Raw genomic sequence first — 14,244 nt, 5'->3', positions numbered from 1 at the left:
AAAGTAAGAAAAAACACAGAAATGAAAATAAAGTAGAGCGAAAGGGCTTGCTCGTCTGTGACCCTCAAATTCCAAGCTCCTGCCGGTTTCCCCTCCTCGGCCCTCTTTAGCAAGTGTTCTCCTCCTTGGGTTCCTGTTGGCGCTCCTCAGACCACTTCCTTCATCAGCACTGAGGGCAGGACGCACTCCCTCGAAGGGGCCTCGTCCCCACCCCACGCCACCCCCACTCCGTGAGGTCGCCCCAGCCTTCCAGCCACAGAATTTCCCCAGCTGCTCGGGACTGCTGCTGTCGCGGCTTGTCTGGGGCCTGTTTCCCACCCCCACCCCCCCACCTCACCCCCGCCTACTCAGCAAGCAGCTGATTTTCTTTTAACTCCAGTTTAATAGCATTATCTCAAAGCCCCAGTGTGTATCTCAAAGCCCCAGTGTGACTGAAGCTTAAAAGAGCATCAGCTGTGGAACTGTTTGCGTATATGGGTTGGAGAAATTTGAAACCCACACTTAACATGCCTTTCCCCAGCTAAAGCAAAAGAAGTTTGACTCGTGTAGGTGGAACAAAGGAGGGGTGGGAAGCTTTTCTTAAACTAACTCTGTGTACATGCCTGAGCAACTTTACAGCGCGTGTTCAGCTTTAATCAGAAGATTTCTGCACAGCCTCAAGACCTAACCTCGGCTTCCAGCACGCGGTGCTCACTGCGCCTTATCCTGTAAAATCAGTGAACGCTCGGGTGCACATATGCACAGTAGCTGACTTTACAAAATGGGTAGAAATGGCACTCCAGGGCCAAAGCTTGCCCTTTGTTTAAGGCTGGATCCGATTCATGTTACAGGTATTTTTTCTTTCCTTAAGATTACAAAAGTGTGATATTAGTTCCCTTGCCTATAATACATCAGCTAGATTTACAAAAATTAATGGTAGAAGTAGCTTGCGGCTAGAGTGTTAGGAGGGGGAAAGAGTATATGTCCTTTGATCTCTCATGAATTTCTTCCTTTGTAGACTGTATGTGCCTTCTATGAATTACATACAAAAAAAAAAAAAAAATCTACCCATCATGGACAAAGGACCTGAGTTTAGAATGAAAGCGAAGATGACAGAAAGGAAAGAAGAACCTAGCCCATAATTCAGTAGAGCTCTATTTTTGTCTAGCTCCTTTACCAAAGGAATCACAGGTGAGTAAATAATTCTTCTCTTGAGTCAAACCCAGAATCTTCCTTGCCCTTCCCCACCCCAAGTTCCTTTGTTGTTTAGATCCCACTTGGGAAAATAGAGCTTCTGCCCAGGCTGATCACTTAAATGCTCTACCCTGGGTTTAACTTGAATCACATGGCATTTTAGCTCAGAAAATGCAACAAATTTTTGATTTAAATCTTTTTAAAATATCCTTTTACTGCTATTTAAATTTAATTATTGTAAGAACAGTACCACTATATTAAAATATAATCACCTTACACCTTTTGGCTTCATGACAATGTTCATAAAGTGCTTAATATTCATGTAACATGCTACCTCACCCTGTAATATCACTATATTTATGGAAAGAAATTGTAATCCTCTTTACTGGCTCAGGTTAATTCCAATAAAATATTAAATCCATTTTCTAATCTAAATGAGTTCATTAGGAGAGGCATGGTACTGAGAATACCAAACTCTCTATAGAGTTCAGCTTCATTACATTTCCGCACTGTGCGTTTCCAGAGCTGTTGTACTACATTTATGAGGATTTATCTGTACTGTTCCAAAAACATTCATCCTAATTCTACTCCTTCTGTGCATGCTAATCATGAATATGTTAAGTGGAAATACTAAGCTTGTAGCCAATCTCATCCCCAGATGGGTTCAAGTTATGATTACAGAAGCAAATTTGCCATAAGCACTCTTACAGCAGTGCCAGTGAGGAGGAAATGAAGGTTTGGAGCTATGCTAAAAAAGAGAGACAGGGAGAGAGAGAAAAGACAGTTTGAGACAGAGTGGTAATGTCATGGATGCTAGAGGGAGGGGAAAGGGTATTTCTAGATTGCTGTGTCTCAGAGAGAGCTTCTAGAATATATAAATAGATCTGTTCAAAGAAATTTAAAACAAATACAGGGATTAAATCATTAGTTTTAACTGCCTGGAGTCTCCCAAAGTCCATAATCCAAAGTTGAACTCCACATTATTCAGCTCATTACATCTAGCAAAGCTTTACTCCATTAAGCTCTCCATTTGAAAGGAATAATGGACTTTTTAGGAAGGGAAGATGAGACCGGTCTGGGATGTTCAGGTAGTGAGTAATTATACAATCCCCAACTGTTTGCCCACACAGCGATTTGACCTGTTTTTCACATATACCTAGCAGTTCCTTCCCTTCCCTTGCAGGTAAGAGAAAAATAAAATATTAAGGACTCTGGCTTACATAGCACATAGAATGAACCCACTAAGAATCTTCCAGTCACCTCCCATATTTGCATTTGCAGTGACCTCTTGGTACATTTTAAACTACATTTCAGATGCTTGGTTAATAAAATAAAATATTTTTCAAATAGACATGTGGTGGATACATACCTATTTTTAGTAAAAGATCAAACAAAGTTCCGCAAGAAGCAAGTTATTTCTGAGTGCTACTTATTAAAGGTGGACTCAGGCCCTTGTTAATCTGTACAATGTTAGCCATAAATTGTCAGCCTAAATAAATTGTCAGTGAAATCCAGCGGCCACTGGTTGTCACTGTTGTACCACAAAACAGAAATGCAGGTACTAGTCTTTCAAAAGACTGCCTTTAAAGAACAAAGTTTGAAATGATGTATTTGACTATGTGGTTAATCACTAAAACAGAGCACAGAAAGCCACACCAAGGCCCCATGGATTTCAGACTATTAGGCATTTCAATGTGGAAGTCTGACCCAAAAGAGATGTAAAATAAAGATATGATTATATACTTAAATACTTATTTCAGTTAGGTGAGCTACATGCTGTATCTTTAAAGCACACATTCTTTCTGATGTTTAAAGTAAATACTATGTTAATGTCCAGTGTATATGAATTGATCACTTCAAGACTTAGATACATTATTCAAATGAAGTGCTCTCTAGTGATTGCACTTATAACATTTTTAACCAATAGAGGAGTAGACAGCCTTGACATAATCTTCCCTTTTCCCAAATCTGATTAAAACTGGCAGGACAAGAAATCAATGGGATCCTGAATATAAAATCCCAAAATATTCTTCTGTGTTTGAAATTAATTAAGTACTGTGATGCAGGAGTCTCAAATCAATAAACATCAATGACGGTAGTGTTAAAGGTGGGGAGACTTGGCAAGAAATCGGCATGGTATTCATGGTTATAAGATGATTATCTACTCAATGAAATTAAAGGTTAAAATTAGACCAACTATGCTTTGGGAAAACGCAGAGGCAGGTCTGGAAAGTCAAGAACAATGTGTTTTTTCAAATTTGAAAAATCATACTTTTTAAATGAATACAAGGTTATCACTTCTATTTCAATTTTAATAAAATAAGATATCTTCCAAACTGTGTTCACAATCAGTAAAAATCCGGGCACTGGTGTTTTCCAGTGATAACAGCCAGAGTTGGGAGAGGAGGGGAAGGCTAAAATTATCAAAGGTGTCTTCACTCATTATCATTTGTACGGACCTAGCTGGACTGTGGAGGCTACTCTCATATGGTTCTCAAGATAAAGTACTGTTTTTTTCAAGGTCAGTCTTTGTTGTTTTATTTTTATTCCCTTTCTTTCTTCCTTTCCTCCTTTTTTTATTCCTTGTTTGTTCCTTCCTTTTTTTTTCTTTTTCTTGCTTTCTTTCTTTTTTTTTTCTTAACCTCAGACATAAGTTATAACCCAGAAGCAATGAGGCAAAGCACATAATCAAGAAAGATGAGATAATACTACCTATGTTACTAATAATAGGTATAAGTATCAGTTTGTCCCACTTTAACTTTTTCTCATTAAAAATTGGTAAAGATATAAAGAGACCACGTCAATTACACTGCTTAAGTGAGATTACATTTTCACTAACACATAAGCACTTTAAATACATTGATTTTTGTCATAATATGGCCACTGGGAATAATTGCCTTCTCTAGCAAGAGATGATCCTGGTGGCAGAAACAATTTCACAACAAAGGTGTTTATACTATGCAAAGAAAGTTCTTAATAGTGACATCTATTCATATAATCTCCTCACAGTGTGTTCTGTAAACCAAGAATTTTTTAAAGTGGGAGGAAGAGCAGCTAAAATAATCAATAGGGTGCTTGTGGAATATGACAGTTCCTGGACCTTTATACAAGGACTTCGGAGTCAGAATCTCTCCATAGAGTCTTTAAATTTTCAGCAAACTTCCCATTTGATTAGAAACATTAAACTTTGAGAGTCACTCTTTCTGTCTCATTAAAGAAGAGAAAAAATATTATGACATTATAAACTTTATAATTATGCCATTTTCATGATCAACAGAATCAAAGAACAAAGGTTATATAATATAATTTAGATGAACAGCCCTGAATAGAGGTAGCATTATTTTTATTTCCTAATATAATAATTATATATGTTTACAATGGGATATTTCATTAACTACAGGAAATAGAAACACTAATTCAAAAAAGAAGTTTTTGAAAATGGCATGTGATGAAAGAGGTTCCATCAAATACACACTAAGTAGCCAAAACAAAACAAAACAAGACAAACAAACAAACAAACAAACAAACAAACAAAAATCCCTCATCTCTTCTGTCCTATGATAGCTCTTGTACCATTGCTTTGTTTGGTGATTTTTTCTTTGGGTTTCCTCAGATGGTTAATAAATTACTTCAGGAAAGTTTCTTTGTGTTCAAATTGTTTGCATCTCCAAAATACTGCACTCAGCTTTCTTCATGTAGTAGGTACAGAGTAATGATTTGGTGAATTAGAAAGCTAATTAATTAAGCACACACTGCATACTTCCCTAAGACCACAGATATAGTCTTTAAACATTTAGGGTAAAGCACATTTTTGTAAATTAAATAACTTTCAGTTTAGTGCTTAAAGTAATATCATTTAACATCCAACTACACTCTAGTGCTATGTGCCCTCCATATTCTCTGAAATGTGCCCTCCATATTCTCTGAAAGAAGTGCAATGAATACATAACTAGCTTTAAGCAAAAGAAAAGAAAAGATTAGGAAGAAAGAAAGCATCAAAATGTAATATAGGGCACTTGGGTGTCTCAGTTGGTTGAGGATCCAACTCTTGATTTTTGGCTCTGGTCACAATCCCAGGTTTGTGGGATCAAGCCCTGGAATGGTCTTTGTGCTGAGCATGGAAACTGCTTGAGATTCTGTCTCCCTTTCCCTCTTCTCCTCTCCTCCTCTCCCCTGCTCTCTCTCTCTCTCTCTCAAATAAATTAAAAAAAAAATGTAATATCAACATCACCAGCCTAATATTTAAAGCTATGGCAATTTCTAGTTTCTTCTTCTCCTTCTTCTCCCTCTCCTCCTCCTCCTTCTCCTCCTCCTCTCCTTCTCTTTCTCCTTCTCCTTCTTTTTTTAGAGCCAGAACCCACCCCCACATTTTAGTCCCAGCTACAGACTGTAATTCCCAAATTGCCATGTAGCTAGGTGTGGCCATGTGACTGAGTTCTCTCCAAAGGAATATGACATTGCAGTATAACTTCCATAAGGGGATATCTTTTTCCCTTTGGTTTTTCATTCCTTTTTTTAGGAGGTTAAAATGCTACCATGGTGATGACCCAGCCTCAATCCTGATTGACTACAACACCCTTGAGAAGACACAATAATGAAATAGAAGGAACCTTAATTTCTACTCTAGACAGGTAAGAAAAAAGTAAAGTTCTAGCTTGTGTGAGGTGCTGCATATTTAACTCTCTATCTTAGCCTATAACTAATTCAACCACACAAAAAATAGTACTGTGACCACGTTCAGTGCATTAATCCACTTAATGATGAAGTTTTCTTCAACATGAGCTGACTGATCTAGTACTGAGCAGGAGAAATTAGGGCAAGTTTCACTGGTACAGTGGGTGAAAGTCCATAATGAGGAAGCACAGAAAGACAGTCAAAATCTTGGGAATTGATGTGAATGTTATGATTATTGATGATGAGCATTTGGGGTTAAAGAATCTGCTTTAGTCTCAAGAGAAAGTAGAATATTTAGTATTCTAAAATAGAAAAAAAAAAACAGTTCTTGTCATGCCTGGGGATAAACCTCATACTTAGAAAGTACCTAGAAGTGAGAAATACAAATTATTTAAGTAATTGCTTAACAAAACTAGGGAGCAAGTAGAGGATGAACAAAATCACAAGTAAAAAGCTTCCCATTTTAACTCATTTAATATTTTAAGACACATTTTTCTTAAAAAAAAGACTAATTCTAATATTTGAAATAGTTATTTCTTAAACTTAGATTTTAAGCTGCACATAATAATATTGTCAATTAATAAATATACCTTTCAGGTTGGATGTATTACAGTCTGATTTATGATGCCCCTTCTCCCCTCCTGTGAACCAAAATAGCCATGACTTTAAAGTGTGAAACAAGACATCACCTCTTAACATTTGTGAAATCTGGGCTCTTTTGAGAAGTCAATACAGAGAATAAATAAAACAAGGGAGTTAGATGTTCAGAAGGGGTTTTGTGAAGAAGACAGGAGTAGCTAACATAAAATTAGAAGAGAGGTTGCAGGGGAACCTGGGTGGCTCAGCTAAGCAACCCAACTCTTGATCTCGGCTCAGGTCATGCTCTCATAGTTCGTGAGTTCAATCCCCACGTCGGGCTCTGCACTGACAGTGTGGAGCCTGCTTGGAATTCTCTCTCCCTCTCTCTCTGCCCCTGCCCCACTTGTGCTCTTTCTCTCTTTCAAAAATAAATAAATAAACTTAAAAATTAAGAAAACTATTTAGAAAAGATGTTTATTTATGTTCACGATCTTTACTGACTCTGAACTTCCCTCACTGTTTGGATCACACTTGCTGGGCTGTGCCCTTTCAGCAAAGCCGGTCCAGCCAAACCCCATCTGCCTCTGGTGGTTGCCAATCACTCAGATATATCAAGATTCTCCTGGAATCTTTGTCAAACTCTCAGCTTCTGAACGAAGTTATTTTCCTCAGGGATGCTGGGAGAGTTTATATGTCAAATCACACTAACACCTTCACTCTGGCCATGCATCTTGTCTCTTTAGCCCTAGTAAAAATGTCTGAGTCTTATGTCCCCAAAAATTATCTCTATGCAGTAAAAATGCCTGAGTCTTATGTCCCAAGAAACTGTCTCTCTGCAGTAAAAATGCCAGAGTTTTTTCCCAAGAAACTGTCTCTAGCTTTTAAGGTAGTCTTTAGCCAAGCAGATTCCCTATTATATAAGGCAAATGAAATGGGAACTCCTTTATCCCTTCATCTACAGATAATATGGATTTATTTTAAGTAGACTTTTTGAGGACAATGCCTGATTGGAACAGAGTGGAGACACTCTTGTTAAGATTCTGAGACAATATGATAAGAGGCAATCTACTCAGTGGGCAGTCTTTTAGAAATTCACTGGGCATTAGTTCACATGATATTTTTCACCCATCAGTGCAAATCAAATAGAGTTCATGCTTCTGAAACTGACCCAAATATTCAAGTCAAAATTACATTATTTTTATATTTTTATTAATTAAAATCAAATATTTATTATTAATATTATTATATTAATATATTAATAACATTAATAAAAATAAAATATTTATTAATTTAAAAAACCTATGACATACGCCTTGCACCTTCAAACTTTTAATATTAGATTTTACCTGCCCATGTCTATAATGGTTACTCAATTTGCCCCATTGTATTTTCCATTCTATGCTTTGTGTATGCACAGCAATAATTGTTGCTGAACGTTTGAGCTCTTCCTCCTCACTGCTACAGAACAGCAAAAAGAAAAGAAAACAACAAAAACAAGACTCATTGTTCTTATCTCAACACTGCCAAATAGACAGACTTGAAATATCTAAGATTTTCATCCTTCCTGGAAATGGTTTTCAGCTTAAAGGCATTTGACCTGGAGTGAGGTTATATTTCAGTCAGCCTACTCAATGGTATCTAGAGAGGCCCGTCAGCAGAAGCTTAGCAGAAAAATATGAGTGAAAGTTCAAGTGCCTGGTAGCTGAGAAAGCTGGAGGAGGGCAGTCGGCTTGAATATCAAAGCTAAATTCTGTCAAAATGTCAAATGTGATTTTCAAAACAAGACATCCCAGGAAGGCATTAATTGAGGAAGCTTTAAAAGTAGTTGACCTATTTGACTAAAGGTCATCTTAAAAAGCTTTGAAACAGTTCCTTGGGACATAAGACTCAGACATTTTTATTAGGGGTAAAGGGATAAGACGCGTGGCCAGAAGGTGTTGGTATCATGCGACATATAACCCCTTCCCAATCTCTCTGATGAAAATAAGTTCATTCAGAAGCCAAGGGTTTTGACAAGATTACAGCACAATGCAGACATATCTGAGCAAAACGTCTAAGGAATTTCATACTGAGATTGTTTATGGACAGGGATCAATTATGAATTGATAGTAGAGCTGATTAGTTTAGCCTGAGCATGTTAAAGGTGGTGTTTTCTAATATGGGTAGAAATGATCAGTGGAGAGAAAATATTTAAAACTCTTAGATTGGCGCCAGGTCAATTAAGACAAGTGTTGATGACCAGGTCACTTTTCTCTGTATTCCGGGATGATGGCACAGAAGCCATCAATGCCTGATGCTGTACAACTCTCCCCCACCCCCCAAATTGAGCCACAACCTGGTCTGCAATGGCTGTGCATAAGCATTGTCTGCTGGGCCAGTTGGCAGCAATTTTCGATCTATTTCTGTAAATTGAGCTTCACAGTGCCCTTTGAATGTTTTCCCCTCTAGATTACAGGGGCTCCAGTGCTGTTCAGTATACAGGAATCACTTTTGCCGTTAGCTGCCTTCCAACATAATCGGGCCTGGATAAATTGAGTAGTGCACTTCATTTTTATTAGTCGGGTGTAGCATTGCCCAGAGCTGGTGCAAATGCTTTCAGGTTTAGTGAAAGATGGAGGAAAATAGTCAAAGAGGGAGTTGGCTACCTGATTCGAAGTTTAGAACAGTCGAGACTCAAACCGCCCCGCTCTCTGGCCAAGACTTTCTTTCATGATTCTATGAGATTTTTGTTGGAGATTCTTCAGGAATAAGTGAGCAGGTGTTCTTACTCTCTTGCAAGCTTGTGCTTAAACTGACTGAACAGTAGCAACCAGATAGTATTGCCTTCCTAAGAAGAGTGTGAAGAGGTGACAGGCATCAGGAAATTCTACCTAGGTGACATGTATGCTGTCATATCCCAGTGTCCATATGCTTAGTTAGGCACCACAGCCCAAGCATCTCTTCTCTGACATAATGATTAGGAAGCACTCACTCCTGTTCTCTCACTGTGACTTCACATGCATGAAATTACTTATTACTAACTCTGGATAACAACAACAAAAATTGGTTATGTGTGACCACTGATAGGAGCAAATCACCACCTCCCATTACAAATGCACAGGCAGACATGTTTATCTCCGCGTGTGTCTGTATCAGACACTTTCACACAATGGGCTTGGTAGATCTCAAGGAAGGTTACGGAGAGAGAACATAATTTCTTACAGTCACAAGGAGTGGAAATTGCATGTCGATTTTGTTGTTAATTTCCTCTCTACCTTCTACCATGATAGTTTTCACATTTACGTTAGCAGAAAAGGAAAGCAGTTTGGTTACAACAGCAGGTTATTATAATCCTAATTCAATTCATAAGTACTACCAAGCAAGTGAACTAATACATTGGATATCTATTTATTGTAAAAATGTTGATAAGTTGGAAAGGTAACACTACCAGTCCCCTGAAACTCATTTGCAGTAATCAATAAGCAGATAGTAAACTAACACCCTTCCTGACACATGCAGTCCTCAAACAAGCATGATTGGATTTACAATGTTTACATAGGTTAAAACCATCTCTTTCTTTGTGTATTTTTTATGCCACCCAGGTCTGAAGTCAGTGCTTCCTTCAGAGAAATCTTGATCATACTTTTCCACAGTGAAGTCCCAAACCACTGTCCATCTCCATGTTCAGACTTCTCTTACGTACCACTTACAGGGAGTGATTTGGTATCCTTGGCCACCCTGTCACCTCATCACAGTCATTTATTTTTATTTTTTTGAAGACAGTCCTAACATCACTTATTTTATTTCTAAATATATACATAAAACATAATATACTTCTATGACATAAAACTATGCTTGAACCAGAACTTTATTTTCTGGTTTGATATTTTATGATTTGGTATCTTAAAGACACTGGTTGATAATAAATTGGCTTCTTTTTTATCACTGCTCTTGTGTTCTATTTTTTTTTTCCCAAGGCTGTTTTCTTCTAATCATTAATCCTATTGATTTTAAAGCAATATATGCACTTGATTACATTAATAGTTATCACTGTTGATTTTATTAGTTATGTTACTTCCCCAAACTCTTAAATAAAAAACTTGAGTATGCTCTCTACACTTTTGTGAACCCAAAAGTATCCTGTATTGTTACTTGCATGTGAATGTAAAATGCTTCTAAATACAAAGTTCTGTTTGCGGAATTCAAGGATATGATTGAAAATTTCCAACAATGTGGATTGAAATAAGCCAATGTCTCAGTACTCATAAACTGCATTTATCTACTTCAAAACAGAAGAGTTAGCCACTTTCAATAATTAACATCCCCCCAACCCTTCTGGCTCAGGTTGCCTTATGCATTACCCAAATGTTCAGAGCCTGGAGTGGATGCCAAACATACATATCTTCAGTGGTGTGCATTTTGAAAAGAGTTAAAAACTTGTATCCATATTCTTAAGATTTACACACCTTGTTACTAAGGATATAAACAATATCTGAGTCAATGGTTCCTCTGTTTAGGTGTGACCTAATTCTATGAAATGCAAGGAAAGACTGTCAATAAGGACAACAGATGATCTATCTTGTGTTGTTTGTGTCTTGCATTGTGTAAAACTTAAGCTATTATTCCTTATGTCAAACCTCGACTATGATTTGAAGAGTACAAAAATAACACAGGAGTTAACCCATTTGTTCTCAATATCTGGCCTCCTGACGTGCTTTTTCTCCCTAGACAAAATGAGTAAGTTATCACTTATGAAGTGCTTGCTACGGACCAGGCACAGCGCCACATTTTAATGGATTAAATACATTACATTTAATTCTCACAAAAGTCCTAGAGGGTAGGTACTAGTATTATTCCCATCCTGTGTTAGAAAAAACTGAGTCTTAGAGAGTTGAGAAACTTGACCTAGGTAAGTAAGTGTAAGTAAATAAGTAGTAAATGGAGTAGGGACTCAAACCCAAGCAGGCTGATTTCAGAGAACATGCTATGTATTATTGAATTTCACTGTCTCACCTTCATGGTGCTTGATTCCATCTTAACCAAGCATCAAGGCACAGCCAGGCTTGTCACTGGGGATGAGATTGGCAGGGGGCTTGAGGGGATGTGGTAGTAAATCTGGAATTAACGTCATCCTAAACTTGGTATTCCTGGATCTGTGTTCCGCCTACCAAGCAGCAGTCTCTCCCCAGTCCATTCACAGTTTACCAGTCCTAATGCTGGAAATTCTGCTTGGCTTCTAAAGTCCCTCTAGCTGCCTTCACTTTTCCATAGACCATTCCATTCTCTGGAACCTTGAACCCCTGCTTACCTCTTATGGACTCCCACATGAACTATGTTCCTCTTCACCTCAATCTTATCCTAAGATCTTCCTTCAAATTAGATAAAAATTTCCTGAGATTATGGTAGAACCACTGGGATATAAGCAGAGATAAGATCACATGGGGTTAGAAAGGATTATTTTCCTCTGAATGTTCCAAAAAACTCACTGCCCTTAAAACTACAGAATCTGCACTCGTCAATGTGTAAGAGGCCCTTATTTCAATTTCTCCTCTTCCCCTTTGGACAGTTGGCCTTCTTATCCACTGCTCCACCCATACCTCCAGCTCTTCCGCATTGGCTGCTTTTTTAAAAACACACTGCAGGAAAGGTGCTGTTTTTCAAAGGTAATGAATGTTTTTATTTTTGGTTTTAAATAATAATTTGTTTTTAATCTGAGCCTGTATTCAAATACATTTAATCCTTATCCTTTTTATTCTTCCTCCCTGATTCTCTCTTAATGGTTTTACTAGAAGACATACCAATGTCCTTATTTATTGTCTTTCCTGCCTCCTTTGATAGGAAAGAAGAAAGAGAACACACCTTCATCGCTCCTATTTTTTCTTCAACCACAGTAGCTAATATATTCACTGATACATCAAAAGAAAAACTCCAACCATCCTGTTTTCTTTCACTCAAGCAAAATCAACTTTCCTCATTTCCCAACAAATATTTAATCAGGATGCTATCATATTGTCTATATTAAAATAGTTCTCCATTAGTTTTCTAGTTTCTTCCCCTTTTATATTATATTTGAGGCTACATTCTTATTTGGGAAATTCTGCCTTCAGTATAATGCCTGGAAAAGTGTGGGTGCTTTTTATTAAATAAATAAACTATATATACTATAGCAATAGTAAACTACTATGTTGACATGGCAAACTACTTCATAGCAAAAAAATAAAATAAAAACGTTGTCATTTAATTAGCAAAATAATACATTTTTAAGCTTCAAAAAAGAGAAAAACATAATTGAGTGTCTATATCTAAAGAATATACCCTTTTTCCAAGTTAAAATACTTCTTTCTATATTACAAAGAATCAACAGATTGTCATGTAGATCACTTTTTAATCACTACTATTTTCAAAGTTTCATTTATTTATACAATGATCTGCTGCGGGGGGGAGGGATTCCAAAGCGTTCTAAAACTCAAGCACTGATATTGGTAAAACCTCAAACTGTAAAATAATATTTATATATAAAGAGTGAATGCAACCTTGAGTAGACTTTCTCAGCTGCCAGTTTTAAATCAAAATGAATCAAGTGTTACCTGTGGGAAAAATTTTTGATTTTATATCACAGCGTCCCCAAGGGCAGGGGGAGAAGCTCCATAAATACTTGTTGAATTGACTTTCCAGCATTTTGAAAAAAAACTAAATTTTTTGGAAATTGATGCTTCACTTCTACCTCAATTTTTCATGGCCTTTCCCATTAGACAGAGAGAGGAAGAGAGAGGAAGAGAGAGAAAGAGAGAGAGAGAGAACATCATTTTTAATATTTGCTTTACATGTTCCACAGTTTTTTTAATATTAACATTTTAGAAATGGTTTAGTTACTATTTCTAATTTTTATTGGTTTTAATGACAGAAAAACAATGAGGAGGAGGAAATTAATAATGTCATAAAAAAGGAAATATGAATGGAAAGAAATACTTGGAAGGATAGAAAATCTGAAAAGAAGTGGCAAATAGTTTTCTCATAGAATATGAGAATATGAATTTGTATACGTATGAACACACACATACACACACACACACACACACACATCTGCACCTGGAATTCATATGTTATCATAAATGAACAATGGCATACCTTAGAGATCTTTCCATAGGTTAGTGTCATAATATTTAGGTTGTAGAAATGATTATTTGGGGAAATTTGAAAATATATGAAATGGTTAATGAATATATTTTAAACTACTTTCCATAAAATTGTTTTCTCTCAGGATTACAAACTGTTTAGTTTGATTATTTTTTTCTAATCCAAATTCAGAAAACTATCTGCCTTTATTGAGGCAGATATCTGAACTTTTGGAAAGCCATTTTTAATCGCAATACACACAATATTTTTTGTATTCTCTTGAATATCTCTTGATCATTTGATTAGTTCAGTTTTACAATAACAAACATTTGGGAGATGAGGAACTATGAAAGTGTTGCAAAGGCTTTCACATTTTATCAATGTATGTATAAATATGTCAATTTATAATTTAGCACATATGGAGTTGGGATTGATAATTTTCACTTCTGTATTTAAAATTAGATTCCATTGGCTTTTTTTTTTTAGTTTTGTTTTGTTAAAGCAAAGATGTGATGATTGTCTCAAAGACTTGTAAATCTTTTGTCAAAGCTTACAGTTAGCTGTAAAGACTTAAAAAAAAATAGATCAGACACCTTGGAATTAGGACAGCTTTCAAAAATCCTCAGGTTTATCCTGATTTTTCTTCTGATAGATGCCATGTTGAAGACAGTGGACTGTTCCCCTCAGTAAGCAAAGTAAAGTAACTATACATTACTTACCTGT

General features: G+C 36.7%; 1 long non-coding RNA gene across 1 annotated transcript; it reads left to right on the top strand.

Moving 5' to 3' along the window:
- The first annotated feature begins 1,028 nt into the window (after positions 1-1,028).
- LOC131511441 (uncharacterized) lies at positions 1,029-12,499 on the top strand. Its single transcript, XR_009261527.1, has 3 exons — positions 1,029-1,170; positions 5,693-5,804; positions 12,244-12,499. It is a non-coding gene; the product is annotated as an uncharacterized LOC131511441 (long non-coding RNA).
- The last annotated feature ends 1,745 nt before the right edge of the window (positions 12,500-14,244 follow it).

The sequence above is a fragment of the Neofelis nebulosa genome, chromosome 5, assembly GCF_028018385.1.
Source record: "Neofelis nebulosa isolate mNeoNeb1 chromosome 5, mNeoNeb1.pri, whole genome shotgun sequence".
Classification (NCBI taxonomy): Eukaryota; Metazoa; Chordata; class Mammalia; order Carnivora; family Felidae; genus Neofelis; species Neofelis nebulosa.
This window is presented reverse-complemented; position numbering and strand designations above follow the sequence as displayed.